This window comes from Lemur catta, chromosome 3 (assembly GCF_020740605.2).
Source record: "Lemur catta isolate mLemCat1 chromosome 3, mLemCat1.pri, whole genome shotgun sequence".
NCBI classification, from domain to species: domain Eukaryota; kingdom Metazoa; phylum Chordata; class Mammalia; order Primates; family Lemuridae; genus Lemur; species Lemur catta.
In genome coordinates this window covers 32,049,077-32,069,877 of record NC_059130.1, presented here as the reverse complement: position 1 = coordinate 32,069,877, position 20,801 = coordinate 32,049,077, and the positions used below count along the sequence as shown (strand labels likewise).

The following is a 20,801-nucleotide window of genomic DNA, read 5'->3' as shown; positions in this document are numbered from 1 at the left end:
TGCAATGGCTCCAGGCAGAGAGGAGTTGTGAAACAATGTTGAGACTCCTCCCATCAATGGTTTTAGCTTTCGATTCTGATTTTCTTTGTCAGGGAAAATAACCAGCTTCCTTCCTGTAATTATCTTTACCAAAATAAAAAGAGAGAGGGCAAAGAAGGGAGTGCATGAGTAGAAATTACTTAGTGGGTACAACATATATTATTTGGGTGATAAGTACCATAAAAGCCCTGAATTCACCACTATGCAACATATTCATGTGAAAACATTACACTTATAATTCATAAATTTGTACAATAAATGTTTTTTTTCTTTACAAATGTCAATAGCTGAAAGAATTTCCGACATTAGAACTTTCTCATGGAGCAGTCTCACACATGGTCATTAGAGACCTATATTCCCTTGAATGAGGCTCAGATGTAAGAGAAGCAAAATGAGCCACCCAGCCAGGTCTCCCTCCTTCCTTCACACTGCATGGAGAGACAGGAGGAGATCTCGGTAGAATCATCTGTTGCTACTGGTACTTGGCTGCATCTCTTGGATGGGGGAATGTCTGCTATGCAATCACTATTGATTTAAATACTACCTGAAACATTCACCCAGTTATTAGTTGACAAACCTGGGACTTGACAGATCAGAAAATCATTATGAACATGTAAATCCTTCCTCCAATATACATAAGAGAGTTTGACACTCTCTGTCCCCTTGCCTATGACTAGGCTGCTTTACCTCAATGATTAAATTCCTGATTGCTCTTGCTTTCTGCATTACTAATGGATAAAAACAAGTGGATAGTAGGTTCATATCATGAAAACATTGAAGCCTGGGAATTTCTGGAAGTGTAGTGAGTTTCTGGCAGGGTAAGGAGAGTGGTAAACACTTGGATTAGCACTGTTTTTTTTCTTGTAAGGATTTGGGTGCCCTTCAGGGTATTGCAACTCCCAGATGTCAAATAAAGGGCAGCAGCCAGCAGACGGTGTTGTGTTAACTCACCATCTGATCTGCAAACAGGATGTGGCCAGGACTGAAAAAAGTGGCCCAACGACATCTGTAGGGGAAAAAACAGAATTTCTACTTTTTTCCCCCTTTTTGGCTTCTTAGTTGAGACACTTTTTTAAAAACAAGTCCAATTAACAAAAGAAAAACCTGCAGACATGTATTAATACCTGCTGTACTCATCACATGGAAGAGGCCTCAGCTCAAAAGTATTAACATTTCTCTCTCCAGGCAGTCACTGAATAGCCTTGTTCAAATGGTATTCAACAAAGAATCAGAAATCTATGCAGTGACAAGACAAAGGAGAGAGCAATACCAGTCTTTTAAAAGGTGGGAAAATGTGAGAAAATAGTAAAGTCTGTTCCCAGATTTGTTGGGTGCCTGGTGCTGCCTTCTCTGAGCTGATGAGCAAGTGCTGTCTCTAGTAAGGATGGCTTTATGTCCTGCCATCAGGACAGCGAGGCTGAGGCAGAGTGTCCCTCTGCGTTTTCAGTGTCTTTAACTTAAAAATGCTCAACGTTTTGGGGAGAAATATTTTGGTTTCCTTCACAGGTAACACAGACAAATGATGTGAGGCTACAGATGAGCAGAATAAAGCTGATTGTCTCATTCCAAAGTGGGGTCATGGCAGAAGAGTTGAAGTCTTCATGTGAAACCTTATGAATACCTTTTCCAAAGCAGGAGTAAGTCAAGAGGAAGCAAGGAAGATCTGTGGAGCGATGGCCACAAACATTTTTGGATATCATAGTTTCCTTTCGTAGGCTTTATGTTGCTGTTAATAAGAGTGTCTTGAGGTGGTCTTAAGGTACTTGGTAGGGATGTTAGAGAGGACCCAATCCAGAGGTTAGAGGGTAGGGACACATGGCAGGACCATGTTTCAGGACATTTTTCTACCTCTTTACTTGTGATCCTTTGATGTGTGATAACGTCCTCAACTGGGACTTCAGCATACAACACACAAATTGCTATCACCAATAAAGACAATTCAGAAAAATGCTCCCTAATCCATATTGTCCAGATGAAATTTTAATAGATGGAGCAAAGAAATGCTAAAAAATGGGCATTTTTCCTGACTCTGAGGCAGTGGCCAGTTATTCATTTGTCCTGTCACACAGAAAGCTCACTATAGAACATACAAGAACACCTGACATGAGGGAAAATGTCTGGGTAAACCTGTGTGACTTTTTAACATCTGAAGTACTAATTCCCAGTGTCATTAAAGGTCCCTGGGAAAATTTCTCACCATAGTGATGTCCTATATAAGATATTGGCAAATTACTGTCTGTGGGACAATACTAACAAACCCACCATCTGCTTTTGTAAATCAAGTTTTATTGAAACACAGCTATATTTACTCATTTATGCATTGTCAATATCTTTTCCATGGTGCATCTGTGGAGTTGACAAGCTGCAGGAGAGTTCATGTGGCTGCAGAGCCTAAAGATTTTACTATATGGCTTTTCATAGAAAACATTTGTCACGGTACCCAGCCATCAGTCTAACAGACAGCAGAAAGATTCTAAGGAGAAAGAAAAGCAAGAGCAGTAGAAGAGCAATCAGATCAAGAAACCACAGTCAGAGCTTTTAAGGTCCACTGTAGGCCCATGGATCAAGGCTTCTGTGAAGGTTTGTGGTCTCTGAGAAGAAAATGTAAATGGAGAGTGTTAAAGTCCTTTACCAACTGATTATCCCTAAGGGTAAGAAGGAAACCAACCTATTAGTATGGCAGCTTCAGTTAGCAAAATTGATTTACACATTTATAGAGTCATCAGCCACTTGCACCAGAAAATAGATGTTTCCTTCTCAAGAAATAGGAAAGGGTGACTGCATTTTAAGTGTTAAACCAATCTTATTATCACTGACATAAAACATACTTTTTCATGATGCTTTAACATTTATTTACATATTGATAAGTTTATTTTTAAAATATTTAAAAAATGTTTTCACATTTATTTTTGTGAGGCAATTGTCCTTTTTTTCCTTTTTGTGTAATATCTTTATTTAATTTTTGTATGACATTAAACCTGCATCTCTAAAAGAGTATGTTTAGGATTGTTAATATCTTCTCTTCAGATATTTGATAGAATTCATCAAGTGTTTATTCCCAAAACTTTCATTATGGAATGATTTTTGGTTATGAATTCATTTTCTTTAATAGATGCAGGCATATTCAGATATTTTATTTTTTTATGAGACAGTTTTGGTAAGTTGTACATTACAAGAATTTCATCCATTATGTCTAAGTAACTGAATTTCCTGGAATAACATTGTTCACAATATTCTTTTATTATCTTTTTAATATATGTATTATCTGTGGTGTCATTTTTTTACATTCCTAGTATTGCTCACTTATATTATTTTTTTCTTGTTTTTCTTAATTAGTCTTGGTAGAATAAAAAATATTTTTTGTAGACTAAATTTTTTTTAGTAGACCAAATATTTTTAAAAATTAATCAGAGGCTGAAATCATCAGATGCAGGAAGCTCAGATAACATTAAGGAAGATAAATATAAAATGATCATATCTGAGCATATTATATTCAAAGTGCAGTTAAAGAAAAGGGAAATCTTGTTAGAAGTCAGAGAAAAGTAAAACACTTTATTATACAAAAATGATTTCAAGAATTACTGTGGACTTCCTGTTGGAAACATTCGAAGCAGGAAGAAGATGAAAGAGGGTGGGGTGAAATATTTAAAAGATTGAAAAAAAAAGATATACCAACCCAGAATTCTGTAGCTAGAAGAATTACCATTGAAAAGTTAAGGAGAAATAAAGAAGATTCAGACATGCAAAAACTGTGAATTTGTTGTCAGGAGGCAAGCCCATGTTAAATCTTTGGGGAAAAGAAAAATGATGTAGGTTAGAAATTTACATCTACATGGAGAAAAGAAGAGCATCAGAGAAGGCATATATGAAGATAAGATAAATTTCAAAAATTTTTCATATTATTAATTGATTTAAAAGATAACCGTTTCATTAAAGTAATAATAGGAACAATGTATTCAATAATTAAAGCATATAGATAAATGATATGAGTGATACAAATGTCATACGGAAAGAGGTGAAAGAATTGGGAATTCTCAGCTTGAAGTTACCTGTATTATATGTGAAGCAATATGGTCTTATTTGAAGGTAGATTTAGATAACTTAAAATATATTTTGGAAACATTCAGGCAACTACTAAAACATTTAATAAGTATTGTTCATATGCTAAGAGAAGAAAGAAAAAGAAATCACAAAATCATCAGTTAAAACTATAAAAGGCAAAAAAGAGGGGACAAAGAAAAAAAGAACAAATGCAACAAATAGAATACAGTTACAAAAATGGTAGATATTAATTTAAACTATATCAATAACCATGGAAGAACCCTGATTTGTAGTGTTTGCCAATTGCAATGGTGTAAATATCGCCACTTCTGTTGATTTTATGTCAAATGTTAAGCTAGAAAAATTACTGAATATTTAACAATCAGTTCTTTCTAATTTCCAGCTGGGGAATGAGTGGGCTCCAGCACACCTGTGCTTTCAATTCATCCGCCTGCCTCCTGTGTCTCTTATCCATTCCTCAGGATAATTGCCAGAACATACGTATGTGTGTGTATATATATAATATTTGTATTATATATATATTTGCTATATCTGTGTGTATACATATATATGTATGTGTATATATGTGTGTGTGTATTTACTAAAATGTTAGAGTGGTCAGGCATTCCTTTGCATAAAATCTTTCAATTATGTACTTATTTTTTATTAATACAAAGAAGCTTCCATTTCTCTTTATGACAAAAGGCAGCTTTTTTTATCTTTCTGGCCTTGTTTTTCCTTTTCTATACCTTTCTACACAAATCAGAGTTTCAGTTGTTGCATTATTATTTATGTCATTTCTCTCTATTATTTGTTGGTAACATTTCTTCTATCAGCATTTTTAACGTCTTTACCTTAGTAAGAATAATAGTACCTACTGCATATTGATTTCTCATGATGCACTGGGACTGTGATAAGTAATGTATATGCATTATGTCCCTTGATTTTCAAATCAACCCTATGAGGAAAAGTTTCTTCTTTTTAAAGAAGACTATTATCTTAGTTTGGTCTACTATGACACATATAGATTGGATGTCTTAAATAACAGGCATGTCTCCTGGTTCTGGATGCTGGGGGGCCCAAGGTCAAGGTGCTGGCCAATTTAGTTTCTCATATGGGCCCTCTTCCTGGTTTGCAGACAGCCATATTCTTGCTGGGCCCTCATCTAGTGGACAGAGAGGACAGAGAGAGGCAAAGAGAGGGCTCTCTGATGCCTCTTCTTACAAAGGCACTAACTAATCCCATGATGAGGACCCTGACCTCTTAACCTAATCACATTCTGAAGGCCCTATTTCCAAATACCATAGCATTGGGGGTTAGGGCTCATCATATGAATTTGGGCAACACAATCCAGTATATAGCAACCATTTAAGCTATTTTCCCAGTATTATCTGACTAGTGGGTGTTGGAGCCAGACTCAAACCAGTTCTATCTTATTCCATAGCCCATGCTGTTCACTGCTAAGCAAAATTACTTACTGCCTTACTAATTTCCATAAATATTTTATTATTTAGAAAGACATTTATGTCCTTTTAAGCTTTATATGACTGTCACATCCTCCATTAACTCTTAATGAAATTCTCCACTTACCATATTAGCACAAGGGTATTGTTTGGATTCACAGACTTCCTGCTGAACTTGTGTGGTGAACCCTTCATAATGCCCTGTTGTCAGTAGCTTTAGGCTTGCAGTGCTCTGGAGAGTGTCGTTTATACCATGGCAGCATTTTTCACTGTCAGAGCTCTCACAGGGAGCATGCTGAAAGAAACTCAGAGATCAGGGTGCCTTGTATTTAATATCCTTTCTCTATAACATCCTGGTCTCCTTGAATTGCATCAGAGCACTTTAAATGAAGGGGAGGTTATTTAATCTATAAGAAAAAGTGCTGAAGGCATGGGTAGAGCTCATCCACAAACCATCAGGTCCTGGGGTGCTCTGGCCTGGGGTACTATATATACACAGTGATCATCTGTGGGCAGTTAGACTTCATTTGATTTGACTTCTTAGCAAGGTGACCAGTTCAGCCCTACACAGGACAGTCCTTTCTCCAGTTCATGCTAATCAGTTAATCAGATTCATACATGAGAATATTAATAGGAAAAGTGATATGCAACCTGCCAAGGAGCCAAATGAATACGGGACCTACATGAAAAGAATTATACAAATACTCAGAGAGACATAATAGGACAATATATTGTATGATATCATTTTCAGAAAAATTATGTATATGCTTACATAAGAGAAAATTGGAGAGTATATAGAGAAAATGTGGCATATGGATTTTGGAATTCCTGGTAGTTTAAAGTTAATTATTTTCAGTTGGATTGGCTGTTTGCATTTAGTACTTTTTTTCTGAAATAATCTTGTATTAAGAAAAAAATGTAGTATAAGTAAGAAGAATAGGTCATGTGCCATTTGTGGTTGATGTTGTGGTTTTACTTGTGGCCATGTATTGTCTATCCCTTTCTTTATATAACAAAGTAATATAAATCATCAATTTTTAGAATAAACTCATTGGAGTTCAATTAGTTATTGCACTGCACCTGATGCATGCATACAGCGAAGGCTGGTTGCAAAACAGGTGTCATCTCCTTGACTGATGATCCTTATTTTTCCTGTCCTTAGCTGTGCTGATTCATATCTAAGAGCTTAGTTTTCATTGAGTAGATGTATATACTGGGAGCTTCCTATGAGGCAGATACTGAACTAGACTCTGGAATACACTGGTTCAAAGACTGACAAAGTAGACCTAATCTTGGAACTCAGAGGAAGATGGGGAAGATAAACATTGATTAACTAAACTTGTATAAAATAAATAAAGAAAGAAAGAAATGAAAGAAAGAAATTTCTACCAAAAAGAGCACCATGAAAATTTTGCCTGGGTAAGTGGTGTCTATGTGAAGATTCCCTGAGGTCATGATGTCAATATTGGATCCAGAGGCTTGATAGGTTTAGTCAGATAAGAGTTTTTCAGGTAAAGGAAACATTATATGTCAAAATTATGAAGAAGAAAGGAGTATGGTGTACTGGAAGAGATTACTTAGCAAAGGGAAGAGGTGTTAAAAAAATGAGAGCAGTAGACAGTGAACTTACCACTGTATACACCTGTACCCTTATGGACAGTAAATCTCTCTCTCCCTCACCCAGATCAACACAAGACAAAAAACTTTATGTCCTCAGAAATAATGTCAACATCATCAAGTGTCCTGGTGGAAGCAAAAAATTAAAATGTAGTGAATTCTCAATCTAGGTATTTGATTGTTAGTATTATCTTTAAATTATGGATAAAATTGTGTATATTTGTTATGTACAACATTATGTTTTGAAGTCTATATTTACTGTGGAATGGTTGGGTCTAGCTGATTAACATTTTTCTTGGAAACCAAAGGGAGGGCTGCTAACCTTGGCCAGTTGTAACAAAGGCATAGATGGTTTCATTTAAAAAAATGAAGAAGAGAAATTTATGTGTATCTTTCCTCTAATTACCTAAGTGGTGAGAGGTGACTGCCTTAGCATTGGGAAAAGTCAGTTTTTGTAACCATGATTATGTGTGTGCTAGGTTTGAATGTGTCCGCCAAAGTCCCTATATTGGAAACATAATCCCCAAACTTGTATGCTGATGATACTTTGATATTTTGAGGTTGGGCCTTTTGTCTTTCATCATGTCAGCAATCTTAATTCTATCATATTCATCTTGTATTTTTCTAGTCAGTTTTGAACCATAGGCCAGTAAGGACATAATTATTCAAAAATCATAATCATTGACAGCTTCTAATCCTTTCAGAAGAACAATTGTCTTATATTCATTCACCATCTCTCAAATTGTAGATGAGCCTACAAAAATATGGCATATAGTGTTACACACATATACAGACAATTAAGAAACAAGATGTGCCTATGTGAGTGAATGGCCCATATGAAAATGTTGTACATTGATGTGTGTGACAAAGAGAAACTTAATGACCACATGTGTCACTGCGGAGATTGGCTCGAGAACTGCTGTGTTAGGAATATCTAGGAAATTCTTCCCTTTTAATGAGGACAGTTGACTTGGGTCCAGGTGGGTGTGTTGGCAGAGGGTGTGGAAGCAGGCAGTTGTTGCAGTGTTTAGAGTATGGTCTGTGCCTATCAAAGTCTCTGGTTCCTCCACTGATCCATTATTGGGACTGGAGCTCATCCCTCAATTCCTATCTCTTGGTTCCTGACTCTTCCGACAGTCACTGTGACTGAACTGCTTATGTGTAAATGGGCTGCAGCCTCCCACATTTTAGGAGAAACCTTCTGCTAAGGCGCTACAGTTCTGTGCTTGGGTCCCAACCCTAATCCCCTTTGCTCTTTCCTAACCAGCTCTCACTAGCATCGTATCTCCCTTGGTTTTATGAGCTGAATTGTGTACCCCCTAAATTTTTATGTTGAAATCCTAATACCTCAACATGTGACTGTGTTTGGAGATAAGATCTTTAAAGAGGTAATTAAGGCTAAAAGAGGTCAGTAGGGTGAGTTGTTATGCAACATCCTTGATATCTTTATAAGAAGAGGAGACTAAGTCACAGACACACACCAAGAAAGGACCACATGAGGGCACAGGGAGAACTTGGCTATCTACAAGCCAATGAGGAGCCCTCAGAAAAAATCAGTCCTGCTGATACCTCGATCTTGGACTTCTACCCTCCGGAACTGTGAGAAAATAAATTTCTGATGTTTAAGTCACTCAGCTATGGTACTTTGCTATGGAAGCTTTAGCAAACTAAAACACCTGTGAGATCATGTTCTCTGTGTCATATATGTCCATATTCTACACAGAATCACAGCATTTATTGACCAGGCTTCTTTCCATGGTTGCTTTGCTTTCTTCCTTCCAGGCTTAATTTCTCTAATCAGTTTTTCTTTAGAGCCAGCTCTTTATATAAAGCCATGGTTCTACCCTGCTTGATAACCTTCAATAGTCCTCCTTCAATTTTTTTTAGGAAACATATTTTGCTCCTTAGTTTGGCATGGAAGGCCTTATATAGTCTCTTACATTTTGCACTTCCCAGTTCTTAAGCTCAAGAAATATAGAGCCCACCTTGCTTTCTCAGGTCTTCTATTGAAAGCTAGAAAGAGATAATATATGGTCTGTGTTAACCCAATAAAATTTAATTTGAAATTACACAAATATGCACATATATTCAGCTGATACCTGTCATGGAAAACCTTGCATTGAGTATTTTTACATAGAATCAGTCATCCCCTTGTATCCACGTAGGATTGTTTGTAGGACCCCCCACAGATAGCAAAATCCCCACAGATGATACAAGTTCCTTATATAGTGATGTAGTATTTGGATATAACCTACCCACATCCTCACATAGACTTTAAATTGTCTCTAGTTTTCTTATGAAGCCTAAACAATGTAAATGTTGCATAAATCATTGTTATGCTGTATTTTAGGGGATAATGACAAGAATAAAAGACTGTACATGTTAGTACAGAGGCAATCACACTTTTTTTCTGAGTATTTTCAATCTGCAGTTGGTTTAACGCATGGATGTGGAACCCACAGACATAGAGGCTGACTGTATAGTGTCCTGAACCCTTAATATAATAGATTATATGAGAATCATTATTTGTAAAAAATGACACTTATATTAATACGGCATCCCCTTCCCTCAATATCTTTTCTCAACATACTGATTTAGGAAGCAGAATATGAGGGTTAAGAGTTTAGACTTTGGAGTTCAGAAGACCTGGTCCTGGAACATAATATTTTGGGTAATGAGTACAATGTATTTAACAAGAAAATAAATTAGTACTTTGTAATATTAGATTGAAAACTCTCCCACAAGGAGATAGGGTGGGATTAAGAGTTAGAAAATATAAAATATAAAATAAAATAAAAGATGTACAAGATGATGGGGTACAGGTCAAAGTATCAATGTCCATATATTACATGTTGCAAATGGAGACAATCTAAAATGAGAATGAGAGATTACTGGAAGATATAATGAGAAAAACTTCTTGGCATTAAGATAAAATAAAAGTGCTTAGATTGAGTAGGCCCATATAGTGCCAAATAGGAGAGCAGAAGAAAAACCCATACCAAGACACAATGTAGAAAAACTGAAGAATCTCAAAACCAAAGCAGAAAATCTGAAAGCTTCCAGTGATATAAAGCCTGAAGAATGAGATTCTCAATAGCAAAACTTCATGTAAAAGGACAATGGAGTAGTTTTCAACACCACTTTTTCTAAATCCATACCTGCACTTTTGAAACCTGAAAGTTTTAGTATACATGTGCACATGTGTGTGTATGTGTGTGTGTTTCGTGTGTGAATTTGGCATTGGAAAAATTAATAGCAAAATAAAAACTGACCTGAGGAGATGAGAATCTATGGATAATCCTTTTAAAGTTCTGCTTTAGTTTGCATGTTATGTTTTGCTGCAGAAGTATCAGTGCATTTGATTTGGGAGTTCTTACCTAGACCCCACTGTGCCATCTATGTAGCACCACATATAGAGTGTATGCACTAAATAATCTTTTTAAAGTAACCCAAATTCTGAACTCCAAACCAGATGTGACCCCAGGGTTTCAGAAAGGTTACCTGTGTATCTTGAAGGAAGAATCATTTTGAAGCTAGAATTTTATATCTAGCCAAAATGACATTCACATGTGGAGGCTTAAAAACAATTCTATATTGATCAACACAATTCATATCAGAAGATCTGAAAAACAACAACACCCATCAAGCACTCTTCTGGAAATAGTATTCAATAAGAAAATAAACAAATAAAGCCAAGAAATCCTGCAGAATAAATGAAAAATACAAGTGAACAACTAAATCAATTAGATCTTTCTATGTCTGAAAAATAAACAGGGGCTTCACTAAAGAGAAATAAAGAGGAAGTAAGTAACATATTTGGGTGAATGCAGTAAGAAAAGAGAATATGTGTTTACTAAGTTACTTGTCCTTAAGGAGAAGATAGATATATTTTTTTTCAAGAGAATTAAATCATTTATTGATTACACATGATAATGGTTGATACACAAGCTTCACTCCCATGTATAATTTTATCTGGTACCATTATTCAATTTAGATATATTGCATAGGATATGCTAACAATCATCTTTGTGACCAATAATTTCATGATTTTCCTTGTTTGACCCCTTTTTATGGTGAACTTCAGATCACAACAGTAACCATCTGTTCAACTACACCAAGGTTTCTGAAGTCAATGGCTTCTCTACCTAAGCAAGTTGTAAATGAATTTCAAATACAACCTGGCATCACCCTGAAGAAATTCTATCTTCACACTTTTGGGGAAGTTTATCAAAATGGCTTCAGAGCAGACTAACTTTACACAGCACATTTTTTTTTTAAAGACACATTTATTCAGTGTCATCAGACTATTACAGTTAGTAATCAACAGCATGGGTGCAAAAAAAAAAAAAACTACATTAAAACCCTTTGTTGGAATGCTTTAGACTTGCCACAGAAAAGAAACTAAAATAACCTGTTATACAATTAGTCACAAATACAGTCCTTGAGTTTTTTGCCCATAAGCATGAGTATTGTCTAAAGCATGTCTTCTTTGTAGCAGCCAGGCCCTGCCACCACTGTGCTTGGCTGAGTTCACAAATCTGTTGTAACCTGTAGCTTCCCTGTCACTTCTCTGGCTCTTCTCTCCTGCTAAGCTTTGTTTCCTGGGAGTAATTAAAACCTTCTGTCACTGCCAGAGCTACTGCTGCTACTGAAACCACCATAGTCACCTTGGTTTCATGGGTTGGCAACATGTTGGCCTCCACTACCATAGGGGCCAGAGTTTCTGCCTCCAAAAGTTCCTCCCTTCATGGGTCCAAAATTTGAAGACTGATTGTTGTAACTGCCAAAATCATCATAGCTTCCACCACCTCCAGAATTGCTTCCACTACCACTGCCAAAGCCACCTCCACCTCCTCTGTTGTTATAGTTGTCATAGCTGCCACTCCTGCCATAGCCACTGCCCTGGTTTCCCTAACCCTGTCCACCACTTTCATAGCCTCTTCTTCCTCCAGAGTAACCAGGGCTGCCTCCTCCATAACCACCATCATTACCAAATCCATTGTACCCATCCCCACTGCCACCATATCCACCACCACCATGGCTGCCACCAAAGCCACCTTGACCACTGAAGTTTTCTCCACAGCCAAAGTTGTCATTCCCACCAAAACCACCACCAAAGTTTCCAGAACCACTTTGACCTCTTTGGCTGGATGGAGCACTAGCCATCTCTTGCTTTGACAGGGTTTTCTTTCCTTCACAGTTGTGGTCATTCACAGTATGGTATTTCTGAATGACAATCTTATCCACAGTATCATGGTCATTAAAGGTTACAAAAGCAAAACTCCTCTTCTGGCCAGTGCCTCTGTCAGTCATGACTACAGTCACTTCAATTTCCCCATACTGTTCAAAATAATCTCTTAGGTGATGTTCTTCAGTATCTTCTTTAATGCCACCAACAAAGATCTTTTTCACAGTTAAGTGGGCACCTGGTCTTTGAGAATCTTCTCTGGAGACAGCTCTCTTTGGTTCCACAACTCTTCGGTCCACCTTGTGTGGCAGTGCATTAATTGCTGTGTCCACCTCCTCCACAGTGGTATACATGACAAACCCAAAGCCCCTGGAGCACCTTGTGTTTGGATCTCTCATGACCACACAGATCGTGAGCCATCCCCATTGCTCAAAATGGCTCCTCAGACTCTCCTCGGTCGTTTCAAAGCTCAATCCTCGGATGAATGAACAGCTTCCGCAGCTGCTCGGGTTCCTTAGGAGACTCTGACTTAGACATGACTGCAGTGGGAAGGGAGACTTCATCGATGCTTCCTCTGCAGCGTCCACGGGCAGAAAGGAGTAAGCTGAGGAACGTATCTCGTTAGATACATTAAAAATATTGACAAAGAAGGAGAATAAAAAAGCACAGAATTAATGTTATAAATTAAAGTATATAAAATAGTAGAAACTAGTCAAAATACTTCATTAGAAACTAATCAAAATACTTCAACAGAATATCCAAAAAGACCTAAATCTGTTAAAAGACAATTTTTTTTAAAACACATTTATATATGATGTTGACAAAAGGTCATTTGAATGTTGAAAAAGATTGTTGGAAAAATTTGTCACAGAAATGGTAACAAAGCATTTTAACAGATTTAAACAAAGCATTTTATTTCAATTCCTGTAGCTCTAAATAGATCATAAAACAATGAGTATTATCAAAACTGGAGGTTCACTATGCAATAATACAAAGTTTAAGTCCCAGGAATACACAATCAGTTCTAATTATATATTCCCTAATAGTAATACATATTTTATTATGTGGTATATTTCTCTCTTCCTCTCTCTTCCACTCTCTTTAAATGTATATATAATATAAAAATAATATATAATATACTTATTTATATGTATAGAATATGTGTACATACATATATATGTATATATCTCCAATACTTTCAATAGAAATTGTGACGAATGGAAAATTTGACATAATCATGCTTATAGTTCAAAATTTTAGCATATATCACTGACTGAACAAAGAAAAATATCAGAAAATATTGAGAAAAATTGACCAACACGTTTAACAAGCTTAAATGAAAACCTTCTTCTAATATTGAGAGAATTATGAAAGCAACATTTAAATCTTTAATTTCCTCTAAAGCACACATGAAATGTTTATGTACGGGGCTCTACAGAAAGACTAAAGAATTCCAAATGGTAAGTATAAATTTAGTTGACTATAGCTACTTCTTTCCTACAAACTCTTACCATGAAAGTTTATCTCTGACTTTGTGGGAAGCAGGAGAAATTCCCAAAATGACTGAAATACTGCCTCTAACACCTGGTGTAGAATGGAACTAAAGTAAAAGTTAAACATACATATGAGTATACTAAACACCATGTATTTGAATAACTCTGCTGGTGAAACTGAGAAATTTGCAATGTTTGGGCATCTTTTCTTGTTTTGTAAAATTGAGATAAAACCATATGATTTAAGCTTTATGTCCAGATTTTTTTTCCTTTTTTTGTCTTTCTTCTTCCCTATTCTTTTCTTTTCTTAATTTAATTAATTAATTAATTTTTTAATTTCGGCATATTACTTGCCCAATATCCAATGAATGTTACTATTGTATGTGCACATAAGTGTTGATCAGTTAATACCAATTTGATGGTGAGTAAATGTGGTGCTTGTTTTTCCATCCTTGTGATACTTCACTTAGTAGAATGGGCTCCAGCTCTATCCAGGGTAATACAAGAGGTGCGATCACCATTGCTTTTGTGGCTGAGTACAACTCCATGGAATACTTATACTACATTTTTTTTTACTTAACATTATTTGAAGATGCATTTTTCATGGCACTATCTTTTCTTTTACACAGGCTCCACCACAGCCACCAGATTTCCTAAGCACCCTCCACAGAAAACCAAAGTCGTTCTAAATATCAACTTATGTTAATAGATACTCAGAGAATTGATTTTAAAATCTGCAATAGTCAAAATGCACTTCCACTTTCTCGGGCCTCATTTGTGATGGAATGAAAAAAAGTTTATTATCTTCCTAAGTAAGTAAAGCAAATGCAGTTTTCCCTTTCCTGAATATAGTTGATACTGTCCCTCCTCCCCTCACCCCACCACCTGGAAGAACCCAAATTCATTTTCCACTGGTGACTAATGGCCAACAAACATGAAAAATGCTTAACATCTCTAATTGTCAGGAAAATGCAAATCAAAACCTCAGTGAGATATCACCTGACTCCAGTGAGAATGGCTTTTTTCAAAAAGTTCCAAAACAACAAATGTTGGTGTGGATGCACAGAGATAGGAACACTCATATGCTGTTGGTGGGACTGCAAACTAGTACAATCTCCATGGAAAATAATATGGAGATACGTCAAAGAACTAAAAATAGAACTACCATTTGGTCCAACAATCTCACTACTGGGCATCTACCCAAAATAAAAAAAGCTATTCTATAAAAAAGACACCTGCACTAGAATGTTTATAGCAGCACAATTCACAATTGCAAAGATGTGGTAACAACCCAAGTGCCTATCAATCCATAAGTGGATTAATAAAATGTGGTATATGTATACCATGGTACCATGGTATACACCTAACGAGTGTGGTGCACACTGTCTGGGAGATGGGAACGCTTGTAGCTCTGACTTGGGTGGGGCAAAGGAAATATATGTAACCTAAACATTTGTACCCCTGTAATATTATGAAATAAAAAAATATAATTTTCCCTTGGTGATATTGTGGTTACAAACTAAATATGTATCTAGATGTATTTATGCAGAAAACCTCATATACTCACCTAACTTGGAACTTCTTATATAGGGAAGCACTTTACCCCAAACAAGTTAATCAGGAACAATAGAGTTATACACAAGAGTAACAATATTAAGAATGGAATGCAACCTGATAAGAAAGGTACAGGACCCACATGAAGGATATAATATAACTAGTTGGAGGGACATAATAGGACAATGGAAGAGGGGGCACAAGTATGTTCCTAGCAATTGCAATAAAGGACATTGGAAAGTTATACCTGTTGTCCAAAAGACCACCAGGATGGCTAAATAGTGGAAAGGAAAGCTTTATTGGCAATATCGGTTTGCAAACTAGAAAGAGATAGTATCTAGTGTGGATCAAAGGTCCTCTCTCTTTGAAGAGGGGAAGAACAGGCTGGATTTTATGCCTCATAGGGCTGGTATCATACATATTCAGCAGGTTTTGGGGGGGAAGCTATACATACTTATGAGGGGAGCTGAGCACATGCACAATGGGTAAACATATCTGTAACAAAGTGTAAATTGGCTTTCTATGTCAAAAGGCAAACTACAGGACACAAGGGCAGTTTGTGTACAGCCTCTCTAAGCAGGCTGAAACTGGCTTAAGCTCATTCTTTGCTTATCAGAAAAGAATTTTTGAAAGGCTGGTGTTCTGATCAGTAAAAGTTGATAGCTCCTATTTTGAGTTTAGCTATAGGAATTTAGAAATTTGCCATGTCAAGTGAGCCCTGAACCCTCGACTGATAGATAATTTTGTTTTCTTAACCCTAGGGTCCCTCTTAGTTGATAAAGGAACATCTATTTTGGTCTCTCAGATCAATTTCCTCAAATTATTTGAGCAGTAAAAAATGAATCCAACTGCTTATTGCTATGGACAATACACTCTCCCTCCTGTAGAACAACATAGGACAGAAAACTTTTAGTGGTGAGAAATAATTTTATGTTGATAAAATATCCCTTGTAAAAGATTAATTTATTATTAATTCTTAATGTGTACACTTGACTAAGTAACTGCAGTAATTACTAAAGTTATTTTGGGGTGTTTTAGACCAAATAAAATATCCTTTTGAGGTTTGAGCCCTATAAGATGTATTAAGGAAAAGTGAAGGATAAAGGGAACAAAAAGGAAGTAGCCAAGTTAAGAAAAAATTCCTCTGTCATTTTGTGGTTACCAAAGAGATGCCCAAATTTTTCTCTACAGAAATCCCTTTTGGTCTCACCTCAGTGGAACATCTTCTACAGTAGTCTAGACTTTGATTTTTTTTTTTTGTAGAAATGGAAGAATAACTGTTCCTTTTGTACTAAAAGAAAAATAAATCATTAACACTATCCAAAGACTAAACAGCAGGTTGTTCCAATCTTGTGAAAAGATAAGAAAGTAAACATAACAATAAAAAATGGCATTGGGTTGGGACACTTAAAAGTTTGACTTGGCTTCCTCATGCTTTGCTGTCTCCCAGGGAGACAGATGTTGTGCAACAATTCTGAGCCTACTCCCATCAATGCTTTTAAATTTTGATAACACTGGCCAGAGAAACTTAACTATTGGGGTTTTTTTGTAAATAATTTATTGCAATGAATAAAATGATAGCACAATCTTTTTCTTGTTTTTTTGTAATTGGTCCATACCTGAAAGATATTCTGGCTATTAGTACTTTATTATTCAGGGGACTTCAATGTCCCTTGAATGAAGCTAACATATTAAAGGAGAAGGATAAAATATACCGTCTCTTCTCCCTTCTTTCCTGTTTATGGAGTGACAGTGGCAGGAGATCTTACTACAGGTGTCTTTCACTACAGGTGCTTGACTTTATTTCTTGGATAGGGAAGGGTTTGCTGTAAAAATCAATTTGGGTTTAAGAACTACATGAATCATTCACCCTGTTATTAATAGTTGACAAACCTGGAGCTTGGCCAAGGTAAAAAGTCATTATGAATATGGAGATCCTTCTCAAATATACGGAAAGGAATCTGGCACTAGCTGCCCTCTTGTCTATGATTAGCTTGCATTATCTGAATGGTTGAAGTCATGATTCCTCAATCCTTTTAGCACTGTCCCTGGATAAACACAAGAGGTTGGTGGTCTCATATCATGACAACATTGAAGCTTTGCAACTTCTAGAAGAGCACTGAACTTCTACTAGGGTAGGGAACTTGATAAATCCTTTGTTGTGTAGTATCTTTTTCTGTTAAGAACAATGATGCACTCAGGAGTACTGTAAACCCTGAAATATTGCAAGCAGGATGAAGTCATGACTAGAAAAGGGTCCCCCCCAAACTGCCAATGTTGGTAGATGATCAAAGACTGTCTAAGGAAAAGAGAAAATAATTGTTTGAATATAAACTTGGGTGACGGAGGGGATAAAGTCTTGATTTGGAATTTGTCTGAATAGCTCCACCAAAGCAAGAGTCAGTCAGGAAACAGAAAGGGAGATGTGGGTGTTTGTGGTTCTCTTACAGGCTTTAGGTTGCTGCTCATGGGAACTCATTGAACTGATCTTAAGGTAATAAATGAGTAAAGAGAAACACGAGGAAAGGTCATGTTATGGAGATGGCTTCTTTTCCTAAATCTTAGGAACTGACTTCTGCTAGCTTCAAACTTTTTTTTTCTGCAATTTACTCACTTTTCTTGGCTTTCATCCAAGTGAAGAGAGTTAGGGTTTTGCTCTGGATTCAGCTTTGTCTTGAGGAGATTTTGTGACTGGTTTGATCTTCTATCCACATCACTAAAACTTTCTCCATATTAGCAAAAAGGCTGTTTCACTTTCTTATCATTTGCATATTCACTGGAGTAAAGAAATCAAAGTTATTTAATTTCCTTCAATAACTTTTTTTTTGCATACAAAATTTGGCTCTTTCCTGCAAGAGGCCTAGCTTTCAGCCTATCTTGGCTTCTAAGATGCCTTTTTAACAAAGCTTAATTGTTTCTAGTTTTTGTTGTAAAGTCAGAGACCTTTTTTTTCCTCTTGAACATTTATATGCCATTGTAGGGTTATTAATTGGCCTAATTTCAAAATTGTTGTGTTTCAGAGAATAGGGAGGTGGAAGGAGAGGGAGAGAGATGGGGAAATGGTTGATTGGTCAGTGGAGCAGAACATGCACAATATTTATCAATTAAGTTTGCCATGATATGTGAGTGCAGTTCTTGGTAGGTACCTCAATACAATTACAATAGTAACATTAAAAATCACTAATCACAGGTCACCATAGCAGATATAATAATAATGATAAAGTATGAAATATTGTGAGAATTTCCAAAATGTAACACAGAGACACAAAGTAAGCCATGCTGTTGGAAAAATGGTATGGGCAGACTTATTCTACACAGTGCTGCCATAAACCTTCAATTTGTAAAAAAGACAATATCTACGAAGCACAATTAAAAAATGGAGTGCAATAAAACAAAGTATGCTGTAGTTAGATTTTGGTTTTTCATCTATTCAGTCACTCAGTGTCTCTTGATTTGTGAGTTTAATCATTTACATTTAAAGTAATTATTGATCAGAGGGAAATTACTATTGCCATTTTATTAATTATCTCTTCTGTAATGTTTTGTTCCTCTCTTCCTGTCTTGCTGTCTTCCTTTCTGAGATATGACCTTTTTGTCACGCATACTTTCTTGTCTGTTTATCTTTTTTGTATTTACTGTAGGTTTTTCTTATTTTTTTCTTTGTGTGTTTGTTTTGATAACGAGACATATTTTAGTTCCCTCTGGCCACGCAGAACGTTGTCTCCATATTTTTTGTTTTCAGAAGTTTGACTGTAATGTACTAATTATGGGTTTTCATTGTACTTAAATTGCTTAATGTTGATTGAACCTCTGAGTTCTGTAGTCAATTTTTAAAAACATTTGTGCAATTTTTAGCTATAATTTTTCCAGAATTTTTTTGCTTTATTTTTATCCTCTTCCTCTGGGACTCCTAATTCTCATATATTAAACTTCGTATAACTATCATTCCACTCTTCTTTGCTGTTTTCTTTCATTTCTCTTCACTCATTTTCTCTGTGTACATCCAAGTACTGATCACCATATGAGTATGTTTACTCTTCCTTTTGCAATCTTCAATCTGTCATACAGCCAATTCAGTGAATTTTTTATCATGATTATTGAAATTATCTGTTCCAGAATTTTCATTTGCCTCTCTTCTGAGTCTCTCTACCTCTTCACTTATCAGATCATATTTGCCTTTAATTAATTGAGAACATATTGTTTCATATTTTTGCACATATTTTTGATAGCTACTCTAAAGATTTTGCAAAATATAATACTGTGCTATTCCAGAATTAATTTATACTGGATGCTCCCCCTATTTTTCCTTTGTAGATGGGTCACAATTTTCTCTTTGTCTGAAGGTCTGTAATTCCAAATTGGGTACTGAACATTAACAATGTTCCTTATAGAGACCTTGGATTATTTCACAATCTTTGAAGAGTTTGCCATTGTTGTTGCCTTTGCTATTTTCATGACATTTCAAATATTGGATTTGGAAATATCACTCATACTTGTAGTCTTGGTTTTATGGTTTTCTATGTTGCATTTGTGTAAATTGTAAGATAGTTCCTGTGCCCCTTTATTTTGGCAGGACTCAGATTCTCTCTTCTCTCAGAATCATGATGACACTTGGTTTTAGGCTTTGCTGGGAGAGGTCTAGAGTAGCCAAAAATTGCACAAATGTTTTTAAAAATTGACTACAGAACTCAGAGGTTCAATCAACATTAAGCAATTTAAATACAATGAAAACCCATAATTAGTACATTACAGTCAAACTTCTGAAAACAGACAACCTTCTGCGTGGCCATAGGGAACTAAAATATGTCTCATTATCAAAACAAACACACAAAGAAAAAAAATAAGAAAAACCTTAGTCTACTGCATAACCTTTATTCATAAGCTGTAACCTCTCTGTTTGGCTAGGAAGGTTTCTTTGGTGCAAAAACTATATCTCTATTCTGGCAACCTCCAATAAGCCCCAGGGTTTCATGCTGTGCCACCTCCTAAATGTGCAACCCAGGACTCAGCAAAAGAGTGGGGCTTCCCTCTTTCTATTTCCCTTCTCTCTAGATTCCAGCTATTTAGATGCTATGAAAATTGATCTCCTGCCCCTTGTCCTAGCATGACTGTTGTGCTCTGCTGTGACAAGTGCTCTATGGCCTGCAGTCAGAGACTCCTCCCAGGCAGAGAAGTTAGGAAACTGGGGGGCTTCCCTCATGAATTTGCCTCTTTTGGGGATTTTATCTTTGTGTTGCCTATTGTTTGAAGCTGAAAACTGTTACCTCATGTTATTTTATTGAGTCATGCTGTTGCTTATGGTGGATATGCTGCTTTGCAATTATGAACAACAGAAGATAATAATTATGTATTTTAAATATTGTTTTTAGATATTTAATTTCTTTAGACAATACTGTCATTTAGAAT

At 36.1% G+C, this 20,801-nt stretch overlaps 1 pseudogene; it reads right to left on the bottom strand.

Annotated features, from left to right (window-relative positions):
* Positions 1-11,771: 11,771 nt before the first annotated feature.
* On the bottom strand, positions 11,772-12,885 carry LOC123634645 (annotated as a pseudogene).
* Between the last annotated feature and the right edge of the window lie 7,916 nt (positions 12,886-20,801).